At 57.0% G+C, this 15,285-nt stretch overlaps 36 non-coding genes across 36 annotated transcripts; all 36 read left to right on the forward strand.

Annotated features, from left to right (window-relative positions):
• Window positions 1-119: 119 nt before the first annotated feature.
• Window positions 120-311, forward strand: LOC145338186 (U2 spliceosomal RNA). The gene has a single exon (XR_013885535.1). It is a non-coding gene; the product is annotated as a U2 spliceosomal RNA (small nuclear RNA).
• Window positions 312-526: 215 nt separating this feature from the next.
• On the forward strand, window positions 527-718 carry LOC145338187 (U2 spliceosomal RNA). The gene has a single exon (XR_013885536.1). It is a non-coding gene; the product is annotated as a U2 spliceosomal RNA (small nuclear RNA).
• A 215-nt stretch (window positions 719-933) lies between these two features.
• On the forward strand, window positions 934-1,125 carry LOC145338188 (U2 spliceosomal RNA). The gene has a single exon (XR_013885537.1). It is a non-coding gene; the product is annotated as a U2 spliceosomal RNA (small nuclear RNA).
• Window positions 1,126-1,340: 215 nt separating this feature from the next.
• Window positions 1,341-1,532, forward strand: LOC145338386 (U2 spliceosomal RNA). The gene has a single exon (XR_013885732.1). It is a non-coding gene; the product is annotated as a U2 spliceosomal RNA (small nuclear RNA).
• Window positions 1,533-1,747: 215 nt separating this feature from the next.
• LOC145338189 (U2 spliceosomal RNA) lies at window positions 1,748-1,939 on the forward strand. Its single transcript, XR_013885538.1, has one exon. It is a non-coding gene; the product is annotated as a U2 spliceosomal RNA (small nuclear RNA).
• Window positions 1,940-2,154: 215 nt separating this feature from the next.
• LOC145338190 (U2 spliceosomal RNA) lies at window positions 2,155-2,346 on the forward strand. Its single transcript, XR_013885539.1, has one exon. It is a non-coding gene; the product is annotated as a U2 spliceosomal RNA (small nuclear RNA).
• A 215-nt stretch (window positions 2,347-2,561) lies between these two features.
• Window positions 2,562-2,753, forward strand: LOC145338191 (U2 spliceosomal RNA). Its single transcript, XR_013885540.1, has one exon. It is a non-coding gene; the product is annotated as a U2 spliceosomal RNA (small nuclear RNA).
• Window positions 2,754-2,984: 231 nt separating this feature from the next.
• Window positions 2,985-3,176, forward strand: LOC145338193 (U2 spliceosomal RNA). Its single transcript, XR_013885542.1, has one exon. It is a non-coding gene; the product is annotated as a U2 spliceosomal RNA (small nuclear RNA).
• A 231-nt stretch (window positions 3,177-3,407) lies between these two features.
• On the forward strand, window positions 3,408-3,599 carry LOC145338194 (U2 spliceosomal RNA). Its single transcript, XR_013885543.1, has one exon. It is a non-coding gene; the product is annotated as a U2 spliceosomal RNA (small nuclear RNA).
• A 215-nt stretch (window positions 3,600-3,814) lies between these two features.
• Window positions 3,815-4,006, forward strand: LOC145338195 (U2 spliceosomal RNA). Its single transcript, XR_013885544.1, has one exon. It is a non-coding gene; the product is annotated as a U2 spliceosomal RNA (small nuclear RNA).
• Window positions 4,007-4,237: 231 nt separating this feature from the next.
• Window positions 4,238-4,429, forward strand: LOC145338196 (U2 spliceosomal RNA). The gene has a single exon (XR_013885545.1). It is a non-coding gene; the product is annotated as a U2 spliceosomal RNA (small nuclear RNA).
• A 231-nt stretch (window positions 4,430-4,660) lies between these two features.
• On the forward strand, window positions 4,661-4,852 carry LOC145338197 (U2 spliceosomal RNA). Its single transcript, XR_013885546.1, has one exon. It is a non-coding gene; the product is annotated as a U2 spliceosomal RNA (small nuclear RNA).
• A 215-nt stretch (window positions 4,853-5,067) lies between these two features.
• On the forward strand, window positions 5,068-5,259 carry LOC145338198 (U2 spliceosomal RNA). Its single transcript, XR_013885547.1, has one exon. It is a non-coding gene; the product is annotated as a U2 spliceosomal RNA (small nuclear RNA).
• Window positions 5,260-5,474: 215 nt separating this feature from the next.
• LOC145338387 (U2 spliceosomal RNA) lies at window positions 5,475-5,666 on the forward strand. The gene has a single exon (XR_013885733.1). It is a non-coding gene; the product is annotated as a U2 spliceosomal RNA (small nuclear RNA).
• Window positions 5,667-5,881: 215 nt separating this feature from the next.
• On the forward strand, window positions 5,882-6,073 carry LOC145338199 (U2 spliceosomal RNA). The gene has a single exon (XR_013885548.1). It is a non-coding gene; the product is annotated as a U2 spliceosomal RNA (small nuclear RNA).
• Window positions 6,074-6,288: 215 nt separating this feature from the next.
• Window positions 6,289-6,480, forward strand: LOC145338200 (U2 spliceosomal RNA). The gene has a single exon (XR_013885549.1). It is a non-coding gene; the product is annotated as a U2 spliceosomal RNA (small nuclear RNA).
• A 215-nt stretch (window positions 6,481-6,695) lies between these two features.
• Window positions 6,696-6,887, forward strand: LOC145338201 (U2 spliceosomal RNA). The gene has a single exon (XR_013885550.1). It is a non-coding gene; the product is annotated as a U2 spliceosomal RNA (small nuclear RNA).
• Window positions 6,888-7,102: 215 nt separating this feature from the next.
• On the forward strand, window positions 7,103-7,294 carry LOC145338202 (U2 spliceosomal RNA). The gene has a single exon (XR_013885551.1). It is a non-coding gene; the product is annotated as a U2 spliceosomal RNA (small nuclear RNA).
• A 215-nt stretch (window positions 7,295-7,509) lies between these two features.
• LOC145338204 (U2 spliceosomal RNA) lies at window positions 7,510-7,701 on the forward strand. Its single transcript, XR_013885553.1, has one exon. It is a non-coding gene; the product is annotated as a U2 spliceosomal RNA (small nuclear RNA).
• Window positions 7,702-7,932: 231 nt separating this feature from the next.
• Window positions 7,933-8,124, forward strand: LOC145338205 (U2 spliceosomal RNA). The gene has a single exon (XR_013885554.1). It is a non-coding gene; the product is annotated as a U2 spliceosomal RNA (small nuclear RNA).
• Window positions 8,125-8,723: 599 nt separating this feature from the next.
• Window positions 8,724-8,915, forward strand: LOC145338206 (U2 spliceosomal RNA). The gene has a single exon (XR_013885555.1). It is a non-coding gene; the product is annotated as a U2 spliceosomal RNA (small nuclear RNA).
• A 215-nt stretch (window positions 8,916-9,130) lies between these two features.
• On the forward strand, window positions 9,131-9,322 carry LOC145338367 (U2 spliceosomal RNA). The gene has a single exon (XR_013885713.1). It is a non-coding gene; the product is annotated as a U2 spliceosomal RNA (small nuclear RNA).
• Window positions 9,323-9,537: 215 nt separating this feature from the next.
• Window positions 9,538-9,729, forward strand: LOC145338463 (U2 spliceosomal RNA). Its single transcript, XR_013885806.1, has one exon. It is a non-coding gene; the product is annotated as a U2 spliceosomal RNA (small nuclear RNA).
• Window positions 9,730-9,944: 215 nt separating this feature from the next.
• Window positions 9,945-10,136, forward strand: LOC145338464 (U2 spliceosomal RNA). Its single transcript, XR_013885807.1, has one exon. It is a non-coding gene; the product is annotated as a U2 spliceosomal RNA (small nuclear RNA).
• Window positions 10,137-10,351: 215 nt separating this feature from the next.
• LOC145338209 (U2 spliceosomal RNA) lies at window positions 10,352-10,543 on the forward strand. Its single transcript, XR_013885558.1, has one exon. It is a non-coding gene; the product is annotated as a U2 spliceosomal RNA (small nuclear RNA).
• A 215-nt stretch (window positions 10,544-10,758) lies between these two features.
• LOC145338207 (U2 spliceosomal RNA) lies at window positions 10,759-10,950 on the forward strand. The gene has a single exon (XR_013885556.1). It is a non-coding gene; the product is annotated as a U2 spliceosomal RNA (small nuclear RNA).
• A 215-nt stretch (window positions 10,951-11,165) lies between these two features.
• On the forward strand, window positions 11,166-11,357 carry LOC145338483 (U2 spliceosomal RNA). Its single transcript, XR_013885825.1, has one exon. It is a non-coding gene; the product is annotated as a U2 spliceosomal RNA (small nuclear RNA).
• A 215-nt stretch (window positions 11,358-11,572) lies between these two features.
• On the forward strand, window positions 11,573-11,764 carry LOC145338322 (U2 spliceosomal RNA). The gene has a single exon (XR_013885669.1). It is a non-coding gene; the product is annotated as a U2 spliceosomal RNA (small nuclear RNA).
• Window positions 11,765-11,979: 215 nt separating this feature from the next.
• On the forward strand, window positions 11,980-12,171 carry LOC145338436 (U2 spliceosomal RNA). The gene has a single exon (XR_013885780.1). It is a non-coding gene; the product is annotated as a U2 spliceosomal RNA (small nuclear RNA).
• Window positions 12,172-12,386: 215 nt separating this feature from the next.
• LOC145338552 (U2 spliceosomal RNA) lies at window positions 12,387-12,578 on the forward strand. Its single transcript, XR_013885841.1, has one exon. It is a non-coding gene; the product is annotated as a U2 spliceosomal RNA (small nuclear RNA).
• A 215-nt stretch (window positions 12,579-12,793) lies between these two features.
• On the forward strand, window positions 12,794-12,985 carry LOC145338208 (U2 spliceosomal RNA). The gene has a single exon (XR_013885557.1). It is a non-coding gene; the product is annotated as a U2 spliceosomal RNA (small nuclear RNA).
• Window positions 12,986-13,200: 215 nt separating this feature from the next.
• LOC145338210 (U2 spliceosomal RNA) lies at window positions 13,201-13,392 on the forward strand. Its single transcript, XR_013885559.1, has one exon. It is a non-coding gene; the product is annotated as a U2 spliceosomal RNA (small nuclear RNA).
• Window positions 13,393-13,607: 215 nt separating this feature from the next.
• LOC145338211 (U2 spliceosomal RNA) lies at window positions 13,608-13,799 on the forward strand. Its single transcript, XR_013885560.1, has one exon. It is a non-coding gene; the product is annotated as a U2 spliceosomal RNA (small nuclear RNA).
• A 215-nt stretch (window positions 13,800-14,014) lies between these two features.
• On the forward strand, window positions 14,015-14,206 carry LOC145338212 (U2 spliceosomal RNA). Its single transcript, XR_013885561.1, has one exon. It is a non-coding gene; the product is annotated as a U2 spliceosomal RNA (small nuclear RNA).
• A 215-nt stretch (window positions 14,207-14,421) lies between these two features.
• On the forward strand, window positions 14,422-14,613 carry LOC145338213 (U2 spliceosomal RNA). The gene has a single exon (XR_013885562.1). It is a non-coding gene; the product is annotated as a U2 spliceosomal RNA (small nuclear RNA).
• Window positions 14,614-14,844: 231 nt separating this feature from the next.
• Window positions 14,845-15,036, forward strand: LOC145338214 (U2 spliceosomal RNA). The gene has a single exon (XR_013885563.1). It is a non-coding gene; the product is annotated as a U2 spliceosomal RNA (small nuclear RNA).
• Window positions 15,037-15,285: the final 249 nt, after the last annotated feature.

Below are 15,285 nucleotides of genomic sequence, written 5' to 3' on the forward strand. Positions count from 1 at the left end.
CTGCGCTGCGACGCTACTGCAGCACTCAGGCAGGCTGACGGTTTTTCTGTGGCCAGCAAGCGGCGCGTGAAAGCCAGTGGCTGAGGAAGGGAGGGGGGCCAGCGGGGAATTGACGGGCTATCGCTTCTCGGCCTTTTGGCTAAGATCAAGTGTAGTATCTGTTCTTATCAGTTTAATATCTGATAGTTCCCCGATCTGGGGACCAAATATTAACCTGATTTTTGGAACAGGGCGCTGGGGAAAGGGGCTGGCTCCTACCACGCCACGCATCGACCTGGTCTTGCACTCTCTCCAGGAACGGTGCACTGACTCACAAGAGCATCAAAAACAGAACATGTGGCAGCACCTGCCTACTGGCACCGCAGGTGTCGACGGCAGAGTAAAGGACGCACACGCTGAGCCCCCTGCTGCGCTGCGACGCTACTGCAGCACTCAGGCAGGCTGACGGTTTTTCTGTGGCCAGCAAGCGGCGCGTGAAAGCCAGTGGCTGAGGAAGGGAGGGGGGCCAGCGGGGAATTGACGGGCTATCGCTTCTCGGCCTTTTGGCTAAGATCAAGTGTAGTATCTGTTCTTATCAGTTTAATATCTGATAGTTCCCCGATCTGGGGACCAAATATTAACCTGATTTTTGGAACAGGGCGCTGGGGAAAGGGGCTGGCTCCTACCACGCCACGCATCGACCTGGTCTTGCACTCTCTCCAGGAACGGTGCACTGACTCACAAGAGCATCAAAAACAGAACATGTGGCAGCACCTGCCTACTGGCACCGCAGGTGTCGACGGCAGAGTAAAGGACGCACACGCTGAGCCCCCTGCTGCGCTGCGACGCTACTGCAGCACTCAGGCAGGCTGACGGTTTTTCTGTGGCCAGCAAGCGGCGCGTGAAAGCCAGTGGCTGAGGAAGGGAGGGGGGCCAGCGGGGAATTGACGGGCTATCGCTTCTCGGCCTTTTGGCTAAGATCAAGTGTAGTATCTGTTCTTATCAGTTTAATATCTGATAGTTCCCCGATCTGGGGACCAAATATTAACCTGATTTTTGGAACAGGGCGCTGGGGAAAGGGGCTGGCTCCTACCACGCCACGCATCGACCTGGTCTTGCACTCTCTCCAGGAACGGTGCACTGACTCACAAGAGCATCAAAAACAGAACATGTGGCAGCACCTGCCTACTGGCACCGCAGGTGTCGACGGCAGAGTAAAGGACGCACACGCTGAGCCCCCTGCTGCGCTGCGACGCTACTGCAGCACTCAGGCAGGCTGACGGTTTTTCTGTGGCCAGCAAGCGGCGCGTGAAAGCCAGTGGCTGAGGAAGGGAGGGGGGCCAGCGGGGAATTGACGGGCTATCGCTTCTCGGCCTTTTGGCTAAGATCAAGTGTAGTGTCTGTTCTTATCAGTTTAATATCTGATAGTTCCCCGATCTGGGGACCAAATATTAACCTGATTTTTGGAACAGGGCGCTGGGGAAAGGGGCTGGCTCCTACCACGCCACGCATCGACCTGGTCTTGCACTCTCTCCAGGAACGGTGCACTGACTCACAAGAGCATCAAAAACAGAACATGTGGCAGCACCTGCCTACTGGCACCGCAGGTGTCGACGGCAGAGTAAAGGACGCACACGCTGAGCCCCCTGCTGCGCTGCGACGCTACTGCAGCACTCAGGCAGGCTGACGGTTTTTCTGTGGCCAGCAAGCGGCGCGTGAAAGCCAGTGGCTGAGGAAGGGAGGGGGGCCAGCGGGGAATTGACGGGCTATCGCTTCTCGGCCTTTTGGCTAAGATCAAGTGTAGTATCTGTTCTTATCAGTTTAATATCTGATAGTTCCCCGATCTGGGGACCAAATATTAACCTGATTTTTGGAACAGGGCGCTGGGGAAAGGGGCTGGCTCCTACCACGCCACGCATCGACCTGGTCTTGCACTCTCTCCAGGAACGGTGCACTGACTCACAAGAGCATCAAAAACAGAACATGTGGCAGCACCTGCCTACTGGCACCGCAGGTGTCGACGGCAGAGTAAAGGACGCACACGCTGAGCCCCCTGCTGCGCTGCGACGCTACTGCAGCACTCAGGCAGGCTGACGGTTTTTCTGTGGCCAGCAAGCGGCGCGTGAAAGCCAGTGGCTGAGGAAGGGAGGGGGGCCAGCGGGGAATTGACGGGCTATCGCTTCTCGGCCTTTTGGCTAAGATCAAGTGTAGTATCTGTTCTTATCAGTTTAATATCTGATAGTTCCCCGATCTGGGGACCAAATATTAACCTGATTTTTGGAACAGGGCGCTGGGGAAAGGGGCTGGCTCCTACCACGCCACGCATCGACCTGGTCTTGCACTCTCTCCAGGAACGGTGCACTGACTCACAAGAGCATCAAAAACAGAACATGTGGCAGCACCTGCCTACTGGCACCGCAGGTGTCGACGGCAGAGTAAAGGACGCACACGCTGAGCCCCCTGCTGCGCTGCGACGCTACTGCAGCACTCAGGCAGGCTGACGGTTTTTCTGTGGCCAGCAAGCGGCGCGTGAAAGCCAGTGGCTGAGGAAGGGAGGGGGGCCAGCGGGGAATTGACGGGCTATCGCTTCTCGGCCTTTTGGCTAAGATCAAGTGTAGTATCTGTTCTTATCAGTTTAATATCTGATAGTTCCCCGATCTGGGGACCAAATATTAACCTGATTTTTGGAACAGGGCGCTGGGGAAAGGGGCTGGCTCCTACCACGCCACGCATCGACCTGGTCTTGCACTCTCTCCAGGAACGGTGCACTGACTCACAAGAGCATCAAAAACAGAACATGTGGCGGGGCGCCCCCTGCTGCCCTGCGACGCCAACACGTCACTCAGCCTCGACATGTGGCAGGGCACTCGCAAGCTCCGCCCCCTGCTGCGCTGCGACGCTACTGCAGCACTCAGGCAGGCTGACGGTTTTTCTGTGGCCAGCAAGCGGCGCGTGAAAGCCAGTGGCTGAGGAAGGGAGGGGGGCCAGCGGGGAATTGACGGGCTATCGCTTCTCGGCCTTTTGGCTAAGATCAAGTGTAGTATCTGTTCTTATCAGTTTAATATCTGATAGTTCCCCGATCTGGGGACCAAATATTAACCTGATTTTTGGAACAGGGCGCTGGGGAAAGGGGCTGGCTCCTACCACGCCACGCATCGACCTGGTCTTGCACTCTCTCCAGGAACGGTGCACTGACTCACAAGAGCATCAAAAACAGAACATGTGGCGGGGCGCCCCCTGCTGCCCTGCGACGCCAACACGTCACTCAGCCTCGACATGTGGCAGGGCACTCGCAAGCTCCGCCCCCTGCTGCGCTGCGACGCTACTGCAGCACTCAGGCAGGCTGACGGTTTTTCTGTGGCCAGCAAGCGGCGCGTGAAAGCCAGTGGCTGAGGAAGGGAGGGGGGCCAGCGGGGAATTGACGGGCTATCGCTTCTCGGCCTTTTGGCTAAGATCAAGTGTAGTATCTGTTCTTATCAGTTTAATATCTGATAGTTCCCCGATCTGGGGACCAAATATTAACCTGATTTTTGGAACAGGGCGCTGGGGAAAGGGGCTGGCTCCTACCACGCCACGCATCGACCTGGTCTTGCACTCTCTCCAGGAACGGTGCACTGACTCACAAGAGCATCAAAAACAGAACATGTGGCAGCACCTGCCTACTGGCACCGCAGGTGTCGACGGCAGAGTAAAGGACGCACACGCTGAGCCCCCTGCTGCGCTGCGACGCTACTGCAGCACTCAGGCAGGCTGACGGTTTTTCTGTGGCCAGCAAGCGGCGCGTGAAAGCCAGTGGCTGAGGAAGGGAGGGGGGCCAGCGGGGAATTGACGGGCTATCGCTTCTCGGCCTTTTGGCTAAGATCAAGTGTAGTATCTGTTCTTATCAGTTTAATATCTGATAGTTCCCCGATCTGGGGACCAAATATTAACCTGATTTTTGGAACAGGGCGCTGGGGAAAGGGGCTGGCTCCTACCACGCCACGCATCGACCTGGTCTTGCACTCTCTCCAGGAACGGTGCACTGACTCACAAGAGCATCAAAAACAGAACATGTGGCGGGGCGCCCCCTGCTGCCCTGCGACGCCAACACGTCACTCAGCCTCGACATGTGGCAGGGCACTCGCAAGCTCCGCCCCCTGCTGCGCTGCGACGCTACTGCAGCACTCAGGCAGGCTGACGGTTTTTCTGTGGCCAGCAAGCGGCGCGTGAAAGCCAGTGGCTGAGGAAGGGAGGGGGGCCAGCGGGGAATTGACGGGCTATCGCTTCTCGGCCTTTTGGCTAAGATCAAGTGTAGTATCTGTTCTTATCAGTTTAATATCTGATAGTTCCCCGATCTGGGGACCAAATATTAACCTGATTTTTGGAACAGGGCGCTGGGGAAAGGGGCTGGCTCCTACCACGCCACGCATCGACCTGGTCTTGCACTCTCTCCAGGAACGGTGCACTGACTCACAAGAGCATCAAAAACAGAACATGTGGCGGGGCGCCCCCTGCTGCCCTGCGACGCCAACACGTCACTCAGCCTCGACATGTGGCAGGGCACTCGCAAGCTCCGCCCCCTGCTGCGCTGCGACGCTACTGCAGCACTCAGGCAGGCTGACGGTTTTTCTGTGGCCAGCAAGCGGCGCGTGAAAGCCAGTGGCTGAGGAAGGGAGGGGGGCCAGCGGGGAATTGACGGGCTATCGCTTCTCGGCCTTTTGGCTAAGATCAAGTGTAGTATCTGTTCTTATCAGTTTAATATCTGATAGTTCCCCGATCTGGGGACCAAATATTAACCTGATTTTTGGAACAGGGCGCTGGGGAAAGGGGCTGGCTCCTACCACGCCACGCATCGACCTGGTCTTGCACTCTCTCCAGGAACGGTGCACTGACTCACAAGAGCATCAAAAACAGAACATGTGGCAGCACCTGCCTCCTGGCACAGCAGGTGTCGACGGCAGAGTAAAGGACGCACACGCTGAGCCCCCTGCTGCGCTGCGACGCTACTGCAGCACTCAGGCAGGCTGACGGTTTTTCTGTGGCCAGCAAGCGGCGCGTGAAAGCCAGTGGCTGAGGAAGGGAGGGGGGCCAGCTGGGAATTGACGGGCTATCGCTTCTCGGCCTTTTGGCTAAGATCAAGTGTAGTATCTGTTCTTATCAGTTTAATATCTGATAGTTCCCCGATCTGGGGACCAAATATTAACCTGATTTTTGGAACAGGGCGCTGGGGAAAGGGGCTGGCTCCTACCACGCCACGCATCGACCTGGTCTTGCACTCTCTCCAGGAACGGTGCACTGACTCACAAGAGCATCAAAAACAGAACATGTGGCAGCACCTGCCTACTGGCACCGCAGGTGTCGACGGCAGAGTAAAGGACGCACACGCTGAGCCCCCTGCTGCGCTGCGACGCTACTGCAGCACTCAGGCAGGCTGACGGTTTTTCTGTGGCCAGCAAGCGGCGCGTGAAAGCCAGTGGCTGAGGAAGGGAGGGGGGCCAGCGGGGAATTGACGGGCTATCGCTTCTCGGCCTTTTGGCTAAGATCAAGTGTAGTGTCTGTTCTTATCAGTTTAATATCTGATAGTTCCCCGATCTGGGGACCAAATATTAACCTGATTTTTGGAACAGGGCGCTGGGGAAAGGGGCTGGCTCCTACCACGCCACGCATCGACCTGGTCTTGCACTCTCTCCAGGAACGGTGCACTGACTCACAAGAGCATCAAAAACAGAACATGTGGCAGCACCTGCCTACTGGCACCGCAGGTGTCGACGGCAGAGTAAAGGACGCACACGCTGAGCCCCCTGCTGCGCTGCGACGCTACTGCAGCACTCAGGCAGGCTGACGGTTTTTCTGTGGCCAGCAAGCGGCGCGTGAAAGCCAGTGGCTGAGGAAGGGAGGGGGGCCAGCGGGGAATTGACGGGCTATCGCTTCTCGGCCTTTTGGCTAAGATCAAGTGTAGTATCTGTTCTTATCAGTTTAATATCTGATAGTTCCCCGATCTGGGGACCAAATATTAACCTGATTTTTGGAACAGGGCGCTGGGGAAAGGGGCTGGCTCCTACCACGCCACGCATCGACCTGGTCTTGCACTCTCTCCAGGAACGGTGCACTGACTCACAAGAGCATCAAAAACAGAACATGTGGCAGCACCTGCCTACTGGCACCGCAGGTGTCGACGGCAGAGTAAAGGACGCACACGCTGAGCCCCCTGCTGCGCTGCGACGCTACTGCAGCACTCAGGCAGGCTGACGGTTTTTCTGTGGCCAGCAAGCGGCGCGTGAAAGCCAGTGGCTGAGGAAGGGAGGGGGGCCAGCGGGGAATTGACGGGCTATCGCTTCTCGGCCTTTTGGCTAAGATCAAGTGTAGTATCTGTTCTTATCAGTTTAATATCTGATAGTTCCCCGATCTGGGGACCAAATATTAACCTGATTTTTGGAACAGGGCGCTGGGGAAAGGGGCTGGCTCCTACCACGCCACGCATCGACCTGGTCTTGCACTCTCTCCAGGAACGGTGCACTGACTCACAAGAGCATCAAAAACAGAACATGTGGCAGCACCTGCCTACTGGCACCGCAGGTGTCGACGGCAGAGTAAAGGACGCACACGCTGAGCCCCCTGCTGCGCTGCGACGCTACTGCAGCACTCAGGCAGGCTGACGGTTTTTCTGTGGCCAGCAAGCGGCGCGTGAAAGCCAGTGGCTGAGGAAGGGAGGGGGGCCAGCGGGGAATTGACGGGCTATCGCTTCTCGGCCTTTTGGCTAAGATCAAGTGTAGTATCTGTTCTTATCAGTTTAATATCTGATAGTTCCCCGATCTGGGGACCAAATATTAACCTGATTTTTGGAACAGGGCGCTGGGGAAAGGGGCTGGCTCCTACCACGCCACGCATCGACCTGGTCTTGCACTCTCTCCAGGAACGGTGCACTGACTCACAAGAGCATCAAAAACAGAACATGTGGCAGCACCTGCCTACTGGCACCGCAGGTGTCGACGGCAGAGTAAAGGACGCACACGCTGAGCCCCCTGCTGCGCTGCGACGCTACTGCAGCACTCAGGCAGGCTGACGGTTTTTCTGTGGCCAGCAAGCGGCGCGTGAAAGCCAGTGGCTGAGGAAGGGAGGGGGGCCAGCGGGGAATTGACGGGCTATCGCTTCTCGGCCTTTTGGCTAAGATCAAGTGTAGTATCTGTTCTTATCAGTTTAATATCTGATAGTTCCCCGATCTGGGGACCAAATATTAACCTGATTTTTGGAACAGGGCGCTGGGGAAAGGGGCTGGCTCCTACCACGCCACGCATCGACCTGGTCTTGCACTCTCTCCAGGAACGGTGCACTGACTCACAAGAGCATCAAAAACAGAACATGTGGCAGCACCTGCCTACTGGCACCGCAGGTGTCGACGGCAGAGTAAAGGACGCACACGCTGAGCCCCCTGCTGCGCTGCGACGCTACTGCAGCACTCAGGCAGGCTGACGGTTTTTCTGTGGCCAGCAAGCGGCGCGTGAAAGCCAGTGGCTGAGGAAGGGAGGGGGGCCAGCGGGGAATTGACGGGCTATCGCTTCTCGGCCTTTTGGCTAAGATCAAGTGTAGTATCTGTTCTTATCAGTTTAATATCTGATAGTTCCCCGATCTGGGGACCAAATATTAACCTGATTTTTGGAACAGGGCGCTGGGGAAAGGGGCTGGCTCCTACCACGCCACGCATCGACCTGGTCTTGCACTCTCTCCAGGAACGGTGCACTGACTCACAAGAGCATCAAAAACAGAACATGTGGCGGGGCGCCCCCTGCTGCCCTGCGACGCCAACACGTCACTCAGCCTCGACATGTGGCAGGGCACTCGCAAGCTCCGCCCCCTGCTGCGCTGCGACGCTACTGCAGCACTCAGGCAGGCTGACGGTTTTTCTGTGGCCAGCAAGCGGCGCGTGAAAGCCAGTGGCTGAGGAAGGGAGGGGGGCCAGCGGGGAATTGACGGGCTATCGCTTCTCGGCCTTTTGGCTAAGATCAAGTGTAGTATCTGTTCTTATCAGTTTAATATCTGATAGTTCCCCGATCTGGGGACCAAATATTAACCTGATTTTTGGAACAGGGCGCTGGGGAAAGGGGCTGGCTCCTACCACGCCACGCATCGACCTGGTCTTGCACTCTCTCCAGGAACGGTGCACTGACTCACAAGAGCATCAAAAACAGAACATGTGGCGGGGCGCCCCCTGCTGCCCTGCGACGCCAACACGTCACTCAGCCTCGACATGTGGCAGGGCACTCGCAAGCTCCGCCCCCTGCTGTCCTGCGACGCCACTGCTGCGCTCGGGCCTCAGCGGCAATACGTCACTCAGCCTCGCCGTGCCGTGTGTCGTCTCGCACCTTGTTTTCCCACCAACGCTAGCCCGGAACACTACATTAGTGTTCCCCACCCTCCCTTCCTCCTCTCACCAATAAAAAAAAGAGAGAGGGGGAGATCCAGCCAGGTCGGTGCGCTGGGGAAAGGGGCTGGCTCCTACCACGCCACGCATCGACCTGGTCTTGCACTCTCTCCAGGAACGGTGCACTGACTCACAAGAGCATCAAAAACAGAACATGTGGCAGCACCTGCCTACTGGCACCGCAGGTGTCGACGGCAGAGTAAAGGACGCACACGCTGAGCCCCCTGCTGCGCTGCGACGCTACTGCAGCACTCAGGCAGGCTGACGGTTTTTCTGTGGCCAGCAAGCGGCGCGTGAAAGCCAGTGGCTGAGGAAGGGAGGGGAGCCAGCGGGGAATTGACGGGCTATCGCTTCTCGGCCTTTTGGCTAAGATCAAGTGTAGTATCTGTTCTTATCAGTTTAATATCTGATAGTTCCCCGATCTGGGGACCAAATATTAACCTGATTTTTGGAACAGGGCGCTGGGGAAAGGGGCTGGCTCCTACCACGCCACGCATCGACCTGGTCTTGCACTCTCTCCAGGAACGGTGCACTGACTCACAAGAGCATCAAAAACAGAACATGTGGCAGCACCTGCCTCCTGGCACAGCAGGTGTCGACGGCAGAGTAAAGGACGCACACGCTGAGCCCCCTGCTGCGCTGCGACGCTACTGCAGCACTCAGGCAGGCTGACGGTTTTTCTGTGGCCAGCAAGCGGCGCGTGAAAGCCAGTGGCTGAGGAAGGGAGGGGGGCCAGCTGGGAATTGACGGGCTATCGCTTCTCGGCCTTTTGGCTAAGATCAAGTGTAGTATCTGTTCTTATCAGTTTAATATCTGATAGTTCCCCGATCTGGGGACCAAATATTAACCTGATTTTTGGAACAGGGCGCTGGGGAAAGGGGCTCGCTCCTACCACGCCACGCATCAACCTGGTCTTGCACTCTCTCCAGGAACGGTGCACTGACTCACAAGAGCATCAAAAACAGAACATGTGGCAGCACCTGCCTCCTGGCACAGCAGGTGTCGACGGCAGAGTAAAGGACGCACACGCTGAGCCCCCTGCTGCGCTGCGACGCTACTGCAGCACTCAGGCAGGCTGACGGTTTTTCTGTGGCCAGCAAGCGGCGCGTGAAAGCCAGTGGCTGAGGAAGGGAGGGGGGCCAGCTGGGAATTGACGGGCTATCGCTTCTCGGCCTTTTGGCTAAGATCAAGTGTAGTATCTCTTCTTATCAGTTTAATATCTGATAGTTCCCCGATCTGGGGACCAAATATTAACCTGATTTTTGGAACAGGGCGCTGGGGAAAGGGGCTCGCTCCTACCACGCCACGCATCGACCTGGTCTTGCACTCTCTCCAGGAACGGTGCACTGACTCACAAGAGCATCAAAAACAGAACATGTGGCAGCACCTGCCTCCTGGCACAGCAGGTGTCGACGGCAGAGTAAAGGACGCACACGCTGAGCCCCCTGCTGCGCTGCGACGCTACTGCAGCACTCAGGCAGGCTGACGGTTTTTCTGTGGCCAGCAAGCGGCGCGTGAAAGCCAGTGGCTGAGGAAGGGAGGGGGGCCAGCTGGGAATTGACGGGCTATCGCTTCTCGGCCTTTTGGCTAAGATCAAGTGTAGTATCTCTTCTTATCAGTTTAATATCTGATAGTTCCCCGATCTGGGGACCAAATATTAACCTGATTTTTGGAACAGGGCGCTGGGGAAAGGGGCTCGCTCCTACCACGCCACGCATCGACCTGGTCTTGCACTCTCTCCAGGAACGGTGCACTGACTCACAAGAGCATCAAAAACAGAACATGTGGCAGCACCTGCCTCCTGGCGCAGCAGGTGTCGACGGCAGAGTAAAGGACGCACACGCTGAGCCCCCTGCTGCGCTGCGACGCTACTGCAGCACTCAGGCAGGCTGACGGTTTTTCTGTGGCCAGCAAGCGGCGCGTGAAAGCCAGTGGCTGAGGAAGGGAGGGGGGCCAGCTGGGAATTGACGGGCTATCGCTTCTCGGCCTTTTGGCTAAGATCAAGTGTAGTATCTGTTCTTATCAGTTTAATATCTGATAGTTCCCCGATCTGGGGACCAAATATTAACCTGATTTTTGGAACAGGGCGCTGGGGAAAGGGGCTCGCTCCTACCACGCCACGCATCGACCTGGTCTTGCACTCTCTCCAGGAACGGTGCACTGACTCACAAGAGCATCAAAAACAGAACATGTGGCAGCACCTGCCTCCTGGCACAGCAGGTGTCGACGGCAGAGTAAAGGACGCACACGCTGAGCCCCCTGCTGCGCTGCGACGCTACTGCAGCACTCAGGCAGGCTGACGGTTTTTCTGTGGCCAGCAAGCGGCGCGTGAAAGCCAGTGGCTGAGGAAGGGAGGGGGGCCAGCTGGGAATTGACGGGCTATCGCTTCTCGGCCTTTTGGCTAAGATCAAGTGTAGTATCTGTTCTTATCAGTTTAATATCTGATAGTTCCCCGATCTGGGGACCAAATATTAACCTGATTTTTGGAACAGGGCGCTGGGGAAAGGGGCTGGCTCCTACCACGCCACGCATCGACCTGGTCTTGCACTCTCTCCAGGAACGGTGCACTGACTCACAAGAGCATCAAAAACAGAACATGTGGCAGCACCTGCCTCCTGGCACAGCAGGTGTCGACGGCAGAGTAAAGGACGCACACGCTGAGCCCCCTGCTGCGCTGCGACGCTACTGCAGCACTCAGGCAGGCTGACGGTTTTTCTGTGGCCAGCAAGCGGCGCGTGAAAGCCAGTGGCTGAGGAAGGGAGGGGGGCCAGCTGGGAATTGACGGGCTATCGCTTCTCGGGCTTTTGGCTAAGATCAAGTGTAGTATCTGTTCTTATCAGTTTAATATCTGATAGTTCCCCGATCTGGGGACCAAATATTAACCTGATTTTTGGAACAGGGCGCTGGGGAAAGGGGCTGGCTCCTACCACGCCACGCATCGACCTGGTCTTGCACTCTCTCCAGGAACGGTGCACTGACTCACAAGAGCATCAAAAACAGAACAAGTGGCAGCACCTGCCTCCTGGCACAGCAGGTGTCGACGGCAGAGTAAAGGACGCACACGCTGAGCCCCCTGCTGCGCTGCGACGCTACTGCAGCACTCAGGCAGGCTGACGGTTTTTCTGTGGCCAGCAAGCGGCGCGTGAAAGCCAGTGGCTGAGGAAGGGAGGGGGGCCAGCTGGGAATTGACGGGCTATCGCTTCTCGGCCTTTTGGCTAAGATCAAGTGTAGTATCTGTTCTTATCAGTTTAATATCTGATAGTTCCCCGATCTGGGGACCAAATATTAACCTGATTTTTGGAACAGGGCGCTGGGGAAAGGGGCTCGCTCCTACCACGCCACGCATCGACCTGGTCTTGCACTCTCTCCAGGAACGGTGCACTGACTCACAAGAGCATCAAAAACAGAACATGTGGCAGCACCTGCCTCCTGGCACAGCAGGTGTCGACGGCAGAGTAAAGGACGCACACGCTGAGCCCCCTGCTGCGCTGCGACGCTACTGCAGCACTCAGGCAGGCTGACGGTTTTTCTGTGGCCAGCAAGCGGCGCGTGAAAGCCAGTGGCTGAGGAAGGGAGGGGGGCCAGCTGGGAATTGACGGGCTATCGCTTCTCGGCCTTTTGGCTAAGATCAAGTGTAGTATCTGTTCTTATCAGTTTAATATCTGATAGTTCCCCGATCTGGGGACCAAATATTAACCTGATTTTTGGAACAGGGCGCTGGGGAAAGGGGCTCGCTCCTACCACGCCACGCATCGACCTGGTCTTGCACTCTCTCCAGGAACGGTGCACTGACTCACAAGAGCATCAAAAACAGAACATGTGGCAGCACCTGCCTCCTGGCACAGCAGGTGTCGACGGCAGAGTAAAGGACGCACACGCTGAGCCCCCTGCTGCGCTGCGACGCTACTGCAGCACTCAGGCAGGCTGACGGTTTTTCTGTGGCCAGCAAGCGGCGCGTGAAAGCCAGTGGCTGAGGAAGGGAGGGGGGCCAGCTGGGAATTGACGGGCTATCGCTTCTCGGCCTTTTGGCTAAGATCAAGTGTAGTATCTGTTCTTATCAGTTTAATATCTGATAGTTCCCCGATCTGGGGACCAAATATTAACCTGATTTTTGGAACAGGGCGCTGGGGAAAGGGGCTCGCTCCTACCACGCCACGCATCGACCTGGTCTTGCACTCTCTCCAGGAACGGTGCACTGACTCACAAGAGCATCAAAAACAGAACATGTGGCAGCACCTGCCTCCTGGCACAGCAGGTGTCGACGGCAGAGTAAAGGACGCACACGCTGAGCCCCCTGCTGCGCTGCGACGCTACTGCAGCACTCAGGCAGGCTGACGGTTTTTCTGTGGCCAGCAAGCGGCGCGTGAAAGCCAGTGGCTGAGGAAGGGAGGGGGGCCAGCTGGGAATTGACGGGCTATCGCTTCTCGGCCTTTTGGCTAAGATCAAGTGTAGTATCTGTTCTTATCAGTTTAATATCTGATAGTTCCCCGATCTGGGGACCAAATATTAACCTGATTTTTGGAACAGGGCGCTGGGGAAAGGGGCTGGCTCCTACCACGCCACGCATCGACCTGGTCTTGCACTCTCTCCAGGAACGGTGCACTGACTCACAAGAGCATCAAAAACAGAACATGTGGCAGCACCTGCCTACTGGCACCGCAGGTGTCGACGGCAGAGTAAAGGACGCACACGCTGAGCCCCCTGCTGCGCTGCGACGCTACTGCAGCACTCAGGCAGGCTGACGGTTTTTCTGTGGCCAGCAAGCGGCGCGTGAAAGCCAGTGGCTGAGGAAGGGAGGGGGGCCAGCGGGGAATTGACGGGCTATCGCTTCTCGGCCTTTTGGCTAAGATCAAGTGTAGTATCTGTTCTTATCAGTTTAATATCTGATAGTTCCCCGATCTGGGGACCAAATATTAACCTGATTTTTGGAACAGGGCGCTGGGGAAAGGGGCTGGCTCCTACCACGCCACGCATCGACCTGGTCTTGCACTCTCTCCAGGAACGGTGCACTGACTCACAAGAGCATCAAAAACAGAACATGTGGCAGCACCTGCCTACTGGCACCGCAGGTGTCGACGGCAGAGTAAAGGACGCACACGCTGAGCCCCCTGCTGCGCTGCGACGCTACTGCAGCACTCAGGCAGGCTGACGGTTTTTCTGTGGCCAGCAAGCGGCGCGTGAAAGCCAGTGGCTGAGGAAGGGAGGGGGGCCAGCGGGGAATTGACGGGCTATCGCTTCTCGGCCTTTTGGCTAAGATCAAGTGTAGTATCTGTTCTTATCAGTTTAATATCTGATAGTTCCCCGATCTGGGGACCAAATATTAACCTGATTTTTGGAACAGGGCGCTGGGGAAAGGGGCTGGCTCCTACCACGCCACGCATCGACCTGGTCTTGCACTCTCTCCAGGAACGGTGCACTGACTCACAAGAGCATCAAAAACAGAACATGTGGCAGCACCTGCCTACTGGCACCGCAGGTGTCGACGGCAGAGTAAAGGACGCACACGCTGAGCCCCCTGCTGCGCTGCGACGCTACTGCAGCACTCAGGCAGGCTGACGGTTTTTCTGTGGCCAGCAAGCGGCGCGTGAAAGCCAGTGGCTGAGGAAGGGAGGGGGGCCAGCGGGGAATTGACGGGCTATCGCTTCTCGGCCTTTTGGCTAAGATCAAGTGTAGTATCTGTTCTTATCAGTTTAATATCTGATAGTTCCCCGATCTGGGGACCAAATATTAACCTGATTTTTGGAACAGGGCGCTGGGGAAAGGGGCTGGCTCCTACCACGCCACGCATCGACCTGGTCTTGCACTCTCTCCAGGAACGGTGCACTGACTCACAAGAGCATCAAAAACAGAACATGTGGCAGCACCTGCCTACTGGCACCGCAGGTGTCGACGGCAGAGTAAAGGACGCACACGCTGAGCCCCCTGCTGCGCTGCGACGCTACTGCAGCACTCAGGCAGGCTGACGGTTTTTCTGTGGCCAGCAAGCGGCGCGTGAAAGCCAGTGGCTGAGGAAGGGAGGGGGGCCAGCGGGGAATTGACGGGCTATCGCTTCTCGGCCTTTTGGCTAAGATCAAGTGTAGTATCTGTTCTTATCAGTTTAATATCTGATAGTTCCCCGATCTGGGGACCAAATATTAACCTGATTTTTGGAACAGGGCGCTGGGGAAAGGGGCTGGCTCCTACCACGCCACGCATCGACCTGGTCTTGCACTCTCTCCAGGAACGGTGCACTGACTCACAAGAGCATCAAAAACAGAACATGTGGCGGGGCGCCCCCTGCTGCCCTGCGACGCCAACACGTCACTCAGCCTCGACATGTGGCAGGGCACTCGCAAGCTCCGCCCCCTGCTGCGCTGCGACGCTACTGCAGCACTCAGGCAGGCTGACGGTTTTTCTGTGGCCAGCAAGCGGCGCGTGAAAGCCAGTGGCTGAGGAAGGGAGGGGGGCCAGCGGGGAATTGACGGGCTATCGCTTCTCGGCCTTTTGGCTAAGATCAAGTGTAGTATCTGTTCTTATCAGTTTAATATCTGATAGTTCCCCGATCTGGGGACCAAATATTAACCTGATTTTTGGAACAGGGCGCTGGGGAAAGGGGCTGGCTCCTACCACGCCACGCATCGACCTGGTCTTGCACTCTCTCCAGGAACGGTGCACTGACTCACAAGAGCATCAAAAACAGAACATGTGGCGGGGCGCCCCCTGCTGCCCTGCGACGCCAACACGTCACTCAGCCTCGACATGTGGCAGGGCACTCGCAAGCTCCGCCCCCTGCTGTCCTGCGACGCCACTGCTGCGCTCGGGCCTCAGCGGCAATACGTCACTCAGCCTCGCCGTGCCGTGTGTCGTCTCGCACCTTGTTTTCCCACCAACGCTAGCCCGGAACACTACATTAGTGTTCCCCACCCTCC

The sequence above is a fragment of the Carcharhinus amblyrhynchos genome, unplaced genomic scaffold (genome assembly GCF_965287045.1).
Source record: "Carcharhinus amblyrhynchos unplaced genomic scaffold, sCarAmb.v2.hapA scaffold_98, whole genome shotgun sequence".
Classification (NCBI taxonomy): domain Eukaryota; kingdom Metazoa; phylum Chordata; class Chondrichthyes; order Carcharhiniformes; family Carcharhinidae; genus Carcharhinus; species Carcharhinus amblyrhynchos.